At 36.3% G+C, this 13920-nt stretch overlaps 1 pseudogene across 1 annotated transcript; it reads right to left on the bottom strand.

The window, feature by feature from the left end:
- Positions 1-251: 251 nt before the first annotated feature.
- On the bottom strand, positions 252-1692 carry LOC308679969 (baculoviral IAP repeat-containing protein 2-like; annotated as a pseudogene). Its single transcript has one exon. The product of its transcript is annotated as a baculoviral IAP repeat-containing protein 2-like (transcript).
- Positions 1693-13920: the final 12228 nt, after the last annotated feature.

Raw genomic sequence — 13920 nt, 5'->3', positions numbered from 1 at the left:
ACTTTAAAACACCATCTGTGTCACTAAACAACATGGTTAAGCTAATGAATTACAGTTGATACGTGGTATTTTTACGTGAAAGGAGGGATAGGAATATTGAACATATAAAAATAAAAATATTTTAACCTATCGTCAATTTCAATTGTTTGATAAATCATCTAACAATCAACAGTTATATGTGAAACAATTAGAGTTGGTGTAAATTTGCACATCCAAAAACTGTTGTTACTTGGATGATAAATATCTTCACTTTATAATAGGAAAGTACGGACAGCGCCTTTGACCAATCCTCTACATATGGGGCACTTGCGCAGAGAAGGCGCACATTCTTTGCACACAACTAGGTGACCACAGGGGATGAAGACAATGTTCACTTCCTTATCCATGCAAACTTTGCATGTGCGCTCCTCTTGAAGTCTTCTTAACTGTTCCTCCATAGGCAAGTCTGAAAGATCTTGACTCGGTGATGCAGCTTCATTTGTCTGGGCCATCAGTTCTCTCAGCAGGCAGACATCATTCTTCTTGATCCAGTTGCGGAAGACCTCTGCTGCCACATTTCCTTTCGACAGGACTAACTCAATGAGCTGCCCTGTCTGCTGCTTGACTGTAGTGCAGTTACGAATAATGCCATACTCTTTCTGTGAGGTGATGTTCTCCTCTAGAAGATGGTCCATTAAGCTCTGCACACTTTTTAGCTGCTGTGACATGACATGATGATGTTTCTTAAGAAAAGTAAAACCATCTGATGCCATTTCCTCAGCAAGAAGCTCTCGCTCCTCCTCTCTCTTCTCATCTTCTGCACTTAGTAAAACAGACACCAACTCTTGAACGGTTTTGTAATTTTCTCCACTTGCGAGAATTTTGCTTTGAACATTTTGCTTCACCAGGCCACGCTCAAATCCCATCTCTAAAGCAGACTTCACCACAGGATTGTTCATCATCACTGCATCTTCTGAACGGTCTTCTCCAGGACCCAGGTGTACAACAGGTGGAATAACAAACTCTCTTGAGTTGCTGTCTCCATTAGTCAATAGCTGTTCAAATAGTCTTGGAAATCTTGCTTGAATCTGATGAACAAACTCTTGGCCCTTTTCTTGCAACAGGTATTCACATCTTGGAAACCACTTGGCATGTTCTACCCATGGATCATCACCAGGCTCCCAACATCTGAGTCCACCATCACAACAAAAGCACTTCACGTCATCACGACGACCAACATAGTAAAAACCAGCCTTAGCCAATTGGTCTGGTCGAACAGTTATTCTTGAGGGCCAGTAGACAAATGTGAGCAACCTTTCTTCACACTGTTGCTTTGCCGAGTTAGATACATTGGAAAGCTCGGCTGGAGTTACTGTAGCAAGAGACCAATTTTGAAAAGTGTCAAGGAGTTCCTGTTCCCAACGCATGTCAGGACTGTGACAAGCCGGAGGTCGTTGGTGAGACATATCCCGGTGAGACATATCCAGGTTTAAGTAACCCACCCGCTCCTCCATTTGGCCTGAAACGGATGGCGTGGTGGTCGATGTTACGGGTGTCGCAGGCCTGTAGGATGGCTACGTTGCGAAGCAGAGAGCGGGCAGAGTAAGAGGGCGACAGGTTTGTGGTGAGGGGTAAACTCTGGATGAAGACATAAAAATGCGACCACAGGGCGTGTCCACTCAAGCCCCGCTCTCTGCTTCGCAACGTAGCCATCCTACAGCCCTGCGACACCCGTAACATCGACCACCACGCCATCCGTTTCAGGCCAAATGGAGGAGCGGGTTGATTGTTGATTGTTAGATGATTTATCAAACAATTGAAATTGACGATAGGTTAAAATATTTTTATTTTTATATGTTCAATATTCCTATCCCTCCTTTCACGTAAAAATACCACGTATCAACTGTAATTCATTAGCTTAACCATGTTGTTTAGTGACACAGATGGTGTTTTAAAGTTAGTCCGGCTTTACAAGACCGTGATGCATCGCTACGGTGTGACAAATATGTTGATGTGTAAAAAATACACCCAAAGAATTTAGCACAACTATTTACACACATACGAAGTAGGAGAATATCTAACTGTATATTGTAGACTGTGAGCACTCCATTACCTGTTTATTTGGGGGTCAGAGTCATCCTTAGCTCATACGTTTCTTTAATTTGTGCAGGATGTTGAAGTGTTAGTTAAAAAAGGTATTAGTTAATAACAAACAAACAAACATTAAAACAACATGGAACCATGATATTAATATATAGAATATGATATAATTACATGTTGAACCATAGCCTACTCACAGTTTGAAAATGACTTCCATAATATTTTCTTTTAGTAAAGCTATGTCTGGATTATCCCAACGCATAGTAGATCGAGTTCTGCTTTTGCAACACACTACTGTATAAATGTTTGAAGTCGTTTGTGTCTTTGGTAATTTACTTCCAATCCATACTTTGAAGCATCATGATTTTAGAAAAATTTATAAAAAAGAAATAACTATATGCCTAACTGAGAAAAAACTGTAGGGGTAAATGAAATATACAATTTTGTGTCTTGTTTTAGTGTAATACCAGTTTTTGTAAAGCAAGAGTTGTATTAATGTTTTTTCAAAAGGTCTAAGTGAGTACAATGGTTTGTCACAAACACATCTAAAGCGTTTTTACTCGTATGAGGAAACCTCTCGCAACATTACTAATCAATTAACCACAGAAATATTGCATGTCATCAGACTGTTTTAAAGAAATTAAAGCATGAATAAAGGCAAATCTTTATTTAAAGAAGAATTCTGCTTTTGCAACACACTACTGTATAAATGTTTGAAGTCGTTTGTGTCTTTGGTAATTTACTTCCAATCCATACTTTGAAGCATCATGATTTTAGGTCTGTAAAAATAGAGAATAAAAAAAAGAAATAACTATATGAGAAAAATAAATAACCTAACTGAGAGGTTTTTTTTTTGTCGGCCTCTCAGCTTTGAGAGGGGTGTGTTAGGGGGCGGAGTCTGTTTGACCCACTGTCCCGTCTTTCAGTAGTCATTTCCAACTTGGACTCTGAAGTGACCAGTCGTGTTTTCTGTTTGGGAGGTGAAAAGGGGCTGTTGGGTTTTCCCACGGGCCACCTGTTGTGGGAGGTGGTAGGGGCGGGGTTTGCGTGGGTCTCTGTGCAGCCCTCACAGAGTGTCAGTCCTGGCAAATCTCTGGAGTGAGTGGACATTCTTTTACTCTGCTCCAGCACAAGGAAACACTTTTATATCTTTTAAACTCTGAGTCTTTAACAATTGGTTATGTAAAAACGTAAGGCTTTTTAAACTAGTTTGTGTTTTATGTAAAAGTTTAACAAATACTGTATGGACGTTAGATATATATATATTTTTTTTGTAAATGAAAAAAAAAAAAACTCTCTTAAGTTGTTTTTACTTTTCTGTATATGACTGAACGTTGTATTTTTAATGTTTTAACATCTTAAAATAACTCTTTTAGAGAAAATGCAATTTTAACTTATTTCACTGTTGTTTTAACGTTTAATATGTAATGAGTGTAATTAATGCACATATGTCTTCTTTAATGAAAACACTGTGATGTCACGTCACATCTGTGTCATCCGGAGGCCTCCAATGAGACATAAGTAAAAAGATCTAATACTGAATTAATAACTAAATTAAATAAAACGTACAAAATTTAAAACATTGTTTTGAATAAGTATTTTTTACCAACGTATACTTGGCTTCACAGACCGGATTTCACATTCATGTTATGCTTTCCATGGACAGTGAAGGATATATTTTAGCTAAGAACTAAACAAAAGTTTATAGTGAATTGTAATGTTAAAAAGCTTTGCTTAAAAACTATTCGTTTTACGTATTTTTTAACTGATGTTGTTCGATATGTTAAATGCTCACGTTTGAAACATTGTTTAAAAATATAATTTACCATTTCTTTTTCCGGTATCTTTAAAACTCATTTGTGAAATGCATTCTACCCTATAAGTTGTTTTAAATTATTTAACGGTGACCTTTTTTTTTTTTTTTTACGTGTTTTAAAATCTGTATACGTAAAAAGACATTCTAGCTTGTTTACATTTTTCTGATAGGCCTGGCGTTTTAAATACTAGCCTATACACCTTTGTATTTTAAAGGTGTGTCATTTTACAAGTTAAAGTTATTTTATTATTAAAGTTGTATGTGAAAGTGTTACATGTGTGTGTGGAAAATGTTTGCCTACCGCTTATGTTTCAAGGTTTTAAAGTTAAAAGCAGATAGTTTTGAACAGATTCATTATTTTTTACATCAAAACGCATTCTCAAACAATGATCGATTTCTCCATTGGGTGAGGTGGATTATCTTATCAAGGAGTGAATAAATCAGTAAGTTAATGAATATAACTTAACTAAAACATGAATTAACTTTAAACTTTAAACAACTTTTATTTTTTATAAATGTTATTTAGTCTGAGACTCAGTTTACACATGATCTATACTCATTCATGTGTCTACCTACGATGAGTGATGTATCATATGGAACTTGTTTTAAAATGATTGCACATTATTTTTTGTTGATGTTGTTTTGAACGGTTTTCTAAATCTGAATGTGAAGGGCCACATTCAAACTTTTTTCAGATAACGTCGTAAAATGTACGAATACTGAACCATTGCATTTTAACTTCATACATATATTGTTTTTAAAGAGTTTTAAATTAATGTGGAAAACAAAACTCTTCTTTAATTAAAAACAACTCACTGATCTGGTACCAATACATAGTTGGCTTGGGAGGGATCTTGATGTAGGAGGGGTCATGGTGTGGGAGGGGTCTAGGGGTGGGAGGTATCTAGGGGTGGGAGGGGTCTAGGGTGGGAGTGGTCTACCTGTGGCTACAGGGCAGATGTCACAGAGGTCAGTCTAACTTTTGGGATGTAACCATGTGGACGTGTTTCATTGAGCTCCTCACGAGACTTTGCAACTTTTGGAAATAAAATCTCTAAACCTATGGATCCGGATATACCCTTAATGTTGGATAAAGCCTTTGGTCTTGGATATACCTTTTGGATATATATTTGGATATACCTCTGGTCATAAATATATCCTTGTTGTTGGATAAACCTCTGGTCTTGGATATACCTTTTGGATATACATTTCCGATATACATTTCATGTGGAATATACCTTTGGATATACCTTTTGGCTCTCTTTCAACAAATGGTATGTGAAACGTAAGGCTTTTTAACAATGTTTTTAAACTAGTTTGTGTTTTATGTAACAGTTTTACAAATACTGTGCGGATGGATACATTTACTTTTCTGTAAATTATTGATTTTTAACATCTTAAAATAACGCTAACTCATTTTTAATAACTCTTTTAGAGAAAAATGCAATTTTAACTTATTTCATTAATGTTTTAAAAGTGATGGATACATGAATGAAATGAAATGACATCTGTCTTCTTTTAATAAAAAAAAAAAAAAAAACACTGATCTCATCTCTGATTATGTCTTTATTGTACATTTCTTAAAAAAAGTTTTAATATACATTGTCATGATGTTATCTGTTAAACAATACAGACGTGGGGAGGGGTGGGGATGTTTGTAGGGAAGGGGACCATGGGAAATTCCCACGGTCCGGAGGTGAATATTGCTTTTTCAATGTTTTAACATTTATGTTTTAACATAAAATGTTGTTTTAGATGTTTTAATACTATCACATTTTGATATCTTTAAGAAAATATAATTTAAACTTTTTCATTAATGTTTTAACATCTTTAAAATGTTGTTTTAGGCGTTTTAATGCTAACGCATTTTTTTATATCTTTAAGAAAATATACACTTTTAAAGATACTTTATGTAAAATGTAACGTTTTATAAATAATGTGTGAAAGTTAAATGATTATGGTTCAACATTTTTAAAAATTATCTTTTTGTAATGAAAAACTCTCTTAACCCGTTATACTCTTCTGTAAATGACTGAACATTGATTTTCAGTGTTTAAACATTTATGTTTTAACATAAAATGTTGTTTTAGATGTTTTAATACTAACACATTTAGATATCTTTAAGAAAATATAATTTAAACTTTAAACAATGTTTTATACACCTTTAAACACTATGTAATTGTGAATGTATAACTTTTCTTCAAATGTATTAGAAAATAGAACTATTTGTTCGATATAATTTTAATACATGTTGTTTTAGATGTTTTAATGTGGACCGTGGGAAAATTTCCCACGGTCACATGACCTGACCAGAAGTGGGGAGGGGTGGGGGTGTTTGTAGGGAAGGGAACCATGGGAAATTCCCACGGTCCGGAGCTGATTATTGCTTTTTCAATGTTTTAACATTTATGTTTTAGATGTTTTAATACTAACACATTTTGATATCTTTAAGAAAATATAATTTAAACTTTTTTCATTAATGTTTCAACATCTTTAAAATGTTGTTTTAGATGTTTTAATACTAACACATTTTGATATCTTTAAGAAAATATAATTTAAACTTTTAACATCTTTAAAATGTTGTTTTAGATGTTTTAACACTAACACATTTTGATATCTTTAAGAAAATATAATTTAAACTTTTAACCTTTAAACACAATGTAATTGTGAAAGTACAGCTTTTTCTTTAAATGTATGTTAGAAAATAGAACTATTCACTTTTTCGGATTTTGTCATTTTTGGTGTTAAAAGCTCTAAGCCTTTGGAGACGGATAAAAAAAAACTTTTGTTCTTCTTTCAACAAAACGGACTTGTAAAAACATAAGTCAGTTTTTTAAATGTACGTATGTGTTTATGCGCTTGATATGTTTTAATATTTGTTTAATGTCTTAATACTAATACATTTTGATAGCTTTAAGATAATGCAATTTAAACTTTTCATTGACATTTTAACATTTTACAAATGTGTGAGAACACTAAACACATGTGTATTTTAACTTTTATACAACGTTTTATATTATTAAATATATAATTTAATTTATAATATCTCCCTGGTTCTGTTCACGCCATATGGGAGGAGCAAGCGTGGGAAAAAAAGCCACCGGTCAAAAGGGGCGGAGCAAGCGTGGGAAAAAATCCCCTGCTGGAAAAGGGGCGGGGCAAGCGTGGGAAAATTCTCACGTCAAAAAGGGGGCGGGGCTTAAGGGTCATAAATCACTCAAAGTGACATATGCTGCACTATAACCTCTCTCTAACACGAGACACCTGTCACCCCCCATACCCCGGATGTTAGGAATGATGACGTCAGTGAGGACCCAATCGTCTCAGAAGTTTTAAACAATATTCCTCACAGAAGCTTAAAAAATGTAAAATATATTATGGATAAAATGTCCAAAGCCAAACACGTGTCTTCATGGACAGATGATGGCGAATTTGTTTATAAAGGGAGAATCATACCAGGATCCCATATATTTGATCTGGTAAAGAGTGTAACATCATCACAAATGATCCAAGACAATCGCCGCCCTGTAGGTTGGTACGAGTTTCTGGATGCATTTGCGGGATTAAAGATTCCTTATTCGACTGTAACCAACCATAATGTAAGACGGATGATTGAAACGATTAAAACAAAAACGCACGCGGATGACTTTGGTGCTGTACCTACGAAGTCTTTGAAAAAACGCCACACACACACACACCCACAGGACTCTGATGAAAACGTATTTAACTCCCCCAGAGTAGATGCCCACCAGTGGATGAATTTTTAACAAAATATATGTAATGGCATAGCTACGTGTTTTTTTTTACAAAATATTATCATGTATGGGATTTGTATCTGTGTTTTTTTTTTTTTTTTTTTTTAACTATGTATGTTATTCTACACTATGTTGTTAACATCTATGTGTTATTGTTTTTGATGTCAAATAAAAGAAAGAAAATGAAATTATTCATCTGTTTACGACTCGCTTTTATTCATTACATATTCTTTATTCATTACATATTCTTTATTTATTCGTACACAGGAATTAATAAGACTGGAACATTTTACCAGACTGTACACATTGGATACATTTAAATCTTTTACTAACACAGACCATAGGTTTCAATTTTTTCACAAAAAGAGACACCATAGTATCATTTCTTAATAGATTATCGTTATGGTAAAATTTCATTATATCTTTATACTCAACACCCCGTGAAATATGATACAGGAAAAATACACAATGTTGTCCACAGGTGACTGATGTAAAATCTTGGACTTGTCTGGTAGAATAATGAACTCGTGTAGAATTGTTTTTTAGAAACTCGAGAATGGATGAAGGAAAAAAATCTGAATACGGAGGATTCCCAAAACTGTCGAAAAAACACCCGACCCCATTTCGATCGATATACATAGCTAGCCAATGGCGTCCCGGTTCGTCCGATCGATCCGTATTACAGATTAATAGAGTCGGGAGATCTGTCAGCGGTTCTTTTGGAAAATGATCGCTAGCGAGTATTCCTAAAAAATTTACATTACATGCGATGTTATCCATAATTTCCGTTAACTCCACAGTGTTCATTTCAGTAGTGTTCTGCCAGCACCTGTCTCCGATTTGATATTTCAAGTAGAGAATCGTAGATGGCATAGATCAAAATGTTTACTGTGTTTTGTAGAGGTTCTCTAAAACGGGCTTCTAACCTAATATTTCCTGATCTAATCAGCGAAACATGCTGTGAACACTCTTCATCCGGAGTAAGGTTATAGGCAAACAGTGTGTAGCCGTTGAGAAAATCCTCCCTGTCTATAGCGAGAGACTGGTTCTTCAGATGTCTCCCCGTAGCGGTAACCAGCTGATAATATTCTCTTACAGCATTTCCTAGATTAAATTGTGGCTGAAAAGGACGATTTGGGATATGACCCCCGTCTGAGGTAAGATTTAAATATTCAATATTAAAATGTTTGAACGAAAACGGGTTTTTCTCGTATGATCCCGTGAATGCATCGTTATCTGTCAGTCCAATAATGATGGATTTTGGTAAAGTCCCGAGGAAGAGATTTTCGTGGTTTGAGACGCGCGCCCCTGCCGGCACGGAGTAGGATTTCACGCAGACCTTGTCATACGGGTATTTTGAAGTGGTTGTGAGCAAGGCCTGAGCATGCGCCAAGCGGAGGGAGGGCGAAACTGACACCCTTTTGATAAAAAGTGATGCGGAGATTATTTTTAGTTTATAATCGATCGCGTCCCCTCGCATAAGACAGAACGCATCTTTTGCTCTAGTTAAACGAATACGAACATCAACCCCGTTCAAAAGTAATTTTGGCTGAAAGAATATATATCGCTGTGTATCGGGGCCAGTAACTCAAGAACATTGCCTCCGTCCGTAAAGGCAGCTCTCTTTGTCAATCCTGCATTCGCACCAGCAGGATCTGTAGCATCCATGTGCCCAGCTGTGTCCTTGTAAAACAAAGCTGCTGAAAAGTTGTTTTCTAGGGTATCTTTTCCATAATTGATAAGCATCTCCAAAATGGATCTGTACGGATACGTGTTGGACGACTGTGATACCAACCGATCTCCTAACGACACATCCACCTGCGAGAAAATACACGCTCCAGGATAGTTAACAAGGCCCACTGGAGCTCCCTGCGGGGGATCAGACCCATCTGGCAGGGTTATTTTAACGCGAGTATATAATAATGTGTTATTCAGATCAGTGTAATCTTCACCAGTCCCTGCAATGAAAAACTCAATCGGAGAAGCATCATTAATCGCTGACATTGGGGGGATTTCCACATAAGTGTTTTTCTCAATAGCTGTCTGAGTTAAGGGAAGTGTAAAAATATCCAGTTCGGATTTAATACATTCGTCTGACAATGCATGGATCAACGACATGATTAGAAGATAGTCTTGCTTCGTCTTTTCAAACTTGTAGATTTTTTGAGACGTTTCGTCTGGCTTCTTCGTCTGCTTTTTGCAACTGGACGTTTCTTAGTGACGCGTCTAGTCTTCTTTATACCGTGACCACGCCCCCTCCTCATACGGGTCCCAGGTGGCTTTAACCCTCTGCGCATGACCATAAGACCGTGACCGCTCTGTCCCTCGGCGTTATCATTATTATTAAATGACTTTGACAAGGCACTGGTGACTACATCACTTACTATATTTTTTGCCGCAGCTTTTATGTGTGGCTTTGCTATACTGAAACCCCTTCTTAGAAACGGGATTGCCATACGATATAATCCACGAAAGAGACCTCCGATCCCTGACGCAAAACCGGAACCGTACATGACTCCACTTCCGGCATAACCCGGCATTCCGTGTCCAGTCTGGGCCTGATAATATGATATGTAGCGGTGGGGGTCTTCTTGGTAGGGATGGAGATAAGCCATTTTTAAAACAAATGTTTTCTCACTGGTCTAAAGTGCAGCTTCGTCACAACTTTGCCGTAGGTGAATCGTACGTCTTTATTCTGATCGTCTTTAATCTCGATGCCGATATCTGATATGATGTTTTTATTAAGACGAACGTAATGAGGCTTGTTGTATCTGACACTGACTGCTTTGTTAGTGGTCGGTTCAATATGTATCGTCTCTAATAATGGAACATACGCGTCACCGATTGCTTGATATTCTATTATATCTATGTATACAAATAGAGTGTAAAATCCTCCGCTTATATCAGCCTGGTGTGGTGCGTATGTGCGCACGTCTTCGTGTTCATCCGAACTGTTTAGATTTTCTATAGGAACACCGGGTTTTAATCCTAGAATAATGGCTAGCTTTCCGTAAAACGTTAGCGATGCTCTCTGATTTGATTTCAGAGATATCTTATTCTTTATATTATCGTACCTGAGCTGCACCCGCGGTGGAAGAGCTGCGTTTATTTCCTTGAGTAATACTAAAATATCCTCAAAATAACCGTATTTTATTTTTAGGTCTTTCCGAAAAGTTTCAATACTATCCCCGCGCACTTTGCTACGTTCATCCACGTTTAAACATGTTGTACATTCAATAATAAAAGTAGCGTCTTCCTCGTTGAAAGTATACCAAGTTTTTGGATAGTGGAACTCAACCAACGCCACTTCCCATAATCCTTTTAAATGTATTGCTCTTGCCAGTCTAGTTCTGTAATTACCTATCTGATTTTCGGGGTAAACATGACCTGATGCATTACACGGCAGCGTGACGTAGAACCCCTCCTCCTCAGACATTTTTAAAAAAAATGAGAACGTGAGCGACTCTCCTAATGTTTTAAAGGAGTGTGAAGATCAATCACCTGTTTTTCAGGAATCCAGCTATTGAATTTTGATGGCCATCCAAACCATTTCACCAAAACGTACGTGGCTTTTCCGCGTCTCTTTTTATCGAGAATTTTTTCGACCTTAAACGATTTATCATCGCTCACAATGATTTTTTGGAGTTCTTTTTCGTAAAAAAAACCCTGTATTATTTCTCCATCATAGTCTTGTAATTTATACACCGGTACATCCCTTGGTATACAAGATGCTATTGTAAAATATTCTTCGGTATAGTTCTGCTCATAGCCTTTGGCAAATATATTTCGGACTTTAGATATTCTGACCACATCCCCCACTGAGAATTTAAAGACGGGTGTGTTTTTAACCATTTTCCCGTATAAATTGTTGAATACCACAGATTCGTTTTCTTTATTTACGTCCAGCGGTCGCATTTTTATGGATTTGTGATAACTGGAGTTATACCCATCTGTCAAATCTTGCAATATATCACAGTAGCGTTTGGAATTTATAGCTGTAAGATACCTCCACATTCGCCCTTTTAAAGTTTTATTAAACCTTTCGATTACACTCGCTTTTAATTCAGAAGCTGTTGCAAAATGTGTTATATTATATTTTTTCATCATCTGCTGAAAAGGCCTGTTGAAAAACTCTGCACCCTTATCTGTCTGTAGTTTGATGGGTACACGTCCCTCTTTCAAAACGGACAAAAAAGCTTTAGTTACTTCGGACGATGATTTATTTTGGAGCACCCTTGTCCACGCGTATTTTGAGAAAATATCAATAATAGTTAAAATATATTTAATATTGTCGTTCTCTTTTGAGTATGCTGTCATATCGACTAAATCAGCCTGGAACTGTTGGTCTTTCCCATACACCACTACGCAGTTCCGTTTATAATGTATTGGTGCGGTTCGATGGAGTGTGTATGTGTCCTGACTAGCGAGCCAATCACTCACGTCTTTATCAGATAATCTTACACCGTGTTGTTCTAATACAGCTTGTTTTAATCTATCTTTACCCCCTAAAGCTCCAGAGCTCGCTGGGTCGTAATATATCTTTTTCATTAGTTCTGCCATGTCAACGCTATGAGATTTCAGTCATAATGATTCGAATTACAAATTTGTTCAGTATTTTATTTTATTATTTTTTATTTCACAATATAAAAGTCACAAACATTTTTTTTTTCACAACATAAAAGTTACAAAAACATTTCCAAACAACGAAAATTATTTTATTAGAAAGTTACAAAGATTTTTTTATTTCACAATACAAAAGTCACAAACATTTTTTATTTCACAATATAAAAGTCACAAACATTTTTTTTCACAACATAAAAGTTACAAAAACATTTCCAAACAACGAAAATTATTTTATTAGAAAGTTACAAACATTTTTTTTTATTTCACAATATAAAAGTCAAACTTTTTTTTATTATTTTACAATATAACGTTACAAAAAAAACATTTGAAAACAACGAAAATGATTTTATTATATCACACAAACAAAAAATAAAATTTCACAGACATTTCAAAATTCTTCTCCATAATGTATTCGACTATAAAATCAATAATATTACATACATCAGGGTTTTCGTTACTTAACAAACTGCAGACATCTGTTACATACGTACAAATACACAATATATTTCCTATTCTAAAAAGAGAGTTCTGATCTTTAGACATTAGATCGATAATGTTTTTGATGACAGCAGATGGTATGTTGTCGGAAGTGACAGAAATGTTTATCATATGATCCCATTCGTCCGATAATCCTCTCACGACATTCATTAAATCCATCACCCGTTTTTCATCCGAAATTATGACGGTATTTGTATTCCAATTATTCCGGATAATCTTGTGGAGTAGGTTAGATATTCCACATTTAACACGTGATTTAAAGAAATATTTTGTAATCCATGAGGTAGAGCAGAAGTTTCCCATTTTCAAACCTGTGTGATTTCCGGATCTTCAGATATAGCAAGTTTCCATTTATCCACAGCCGTGTAAATGATTTCCTCGCATGATTCGTCGATTAATTTCTCACGGATTAAAGATAATTGTTCCACTATGTACATTTCATCTTTGAGGCCGTATAAAATTACCTCAACAGCTCCCTCAATCCTCTGGAGATGAGGTTTGCCTCCGTACTGACTCAAGGCCTGAGCCAATATGTTTTTTAATTCCGGGGTGTGAAGTTTCAGACTGATTTCTTCAAAACATCCGTAAAAATAATATGCACAAGGTTCAAACAAGCAACTGTGTCTTGTCTGCGAAGGATGATCCACTGTGCAGCCGAGACAGTCTTTCTTCATTTGTTTGTCAATCAAAATTTCCAGTATGACAGCTAAAATAGCTTTGATAATCCGGTGACCTGTATCCCCGAGACATCCGTCCGTCTCATCGACAGTTGTGTCTGGGGTCTCGCTCGCGGGAGAGGGTGTTGAAACTCCGTAGTTTCTGAGGAAAGCCAAATTGTGGTATCCGAGATCTGTACAAAATTTATTTATCCAATCGATGCTTTTGTGAGGTAATCCATCTGTACCATCCGGTAATCCATCAGTAGTTCCAATTAGTTGTGAAGAAGAGTCACTTCCTTGAGACATGATGCGTGAATGAGGTAAGCTTTCAAGAGACACCCCTTTTAAAGTTTGTAGATTGTGGGTGGAGTTATGCGGGAGCCCTTCCTACACGGTACATCCCACTCTGGGTGAAAGAGCTTCACTTTGATGTTTGTGTAACGCTCGTATGCATGGGTCCAGTGGAAAAGCTGATCTACCTTGGAAAAAA

The sequence above is a fragment of the Scardinius erythrophthalmus genome (assembly GCF_964197995.2).
Source record: "Scardinius erythrophthalmus genome assembly, chromosome: 19".
Taxonomy (NCBI): domain Eukaryota; kingdom Metazoa; phylum Chordata; class Actinopteri; order Cypriniformes; family Leuciscidae; genus Scardinius; species Scardinius erythrophthalmus.
The sequence above is the reverse complement of the archived record's forward strand: the minus strand, read 5'-3'. Positions and strand labels throughout refer to the sequence as shown.